Source organism: Halyomorpha halys, unplaced genomic scaffold (assembly GCF_000696795.3).
Source record: "Halyomorpha halys isolate HHAL.00 unplaced genomic scaffold, Hhal_1.1 Scaffold9.1, whole genome shotgun sequence".
NCBI lineage: Eukaryota > Metazoa > Arthropoda > Insecta > Hemiptera > Pentatomidae > Halyomorpha > Halyomorpha halys.
Window position 1 is genome coordinate 437,192 of NW_027110416.1, and position 661 is coordinate 437,852.

Consider the following 661-nt stretch of genomic DNA (forward strand, 5'->3'; position numbering starts at 1 on the left):
TCTTGTGATTGCTTTACACCCAATTTATTACAAGAATCAAGAAGTTTTAATTTTTCCCGATCAGTAAGGTTATCGAAACATTTAGACTTACAGATACTGTATGAAGTATGCCTTCAACCGCATTGTAAGACACACTTCAGTTTTGGTTGGCTAGTTGGGGTTGAGTGGACTGTATAATTGAAAAATGAAACATAATTAAATGTAATAAAATTCTATTGTTTTATGTTACAAGAGGTGTAGGGGGTGACCTATCTATTGCTATGTGGACTTACATCTTTCCTCTTTCTTCCCCCCGCATCTCCAAGCCTCTCCTCCCTCTGCTGCTGGGAACCACTCAAATAAATCTACTCACTCATGGTGGATATTACCGATGAGTGAATAAACAGAAATGATGGACGCTTCTCTGGTTGAAGACAAGATGGCTATCTCACATTAGTCTGGGTTTTACATCTCTTGCCACCGAGAGCGCTGGGGAGATGAGATTTGTCTGTTGGCCACATGGGGGCTACTAATCTTATACATGGCAGCCTTTCCGATTCAACCTTTCGGTTGCCGTAGGTTACCGGAACACATACAATCTCGGCCAAGAATTAGCCATAATTTGGCTTTCCCTGTTACAGTTTTGTACCATTTATTTTCAGTCATTCGTCATGTTCTTACG

The 661-nt window shown here is 40.7% G+C and overlaps 1 protein-coding gene across 1 annotated transcript in view; it reads left to right on the top strand.

The window, feature by feature from the left end:
* The window catches only part of LOC136796051 (U-scoloptoxin(05)-Sm1a), a 748,021-nt gene that overhangs the window by 321,306 nt on the left and 426,054 nt on the right, over positions 1-661 (top strand). The window lies entirely within an intron of this gene.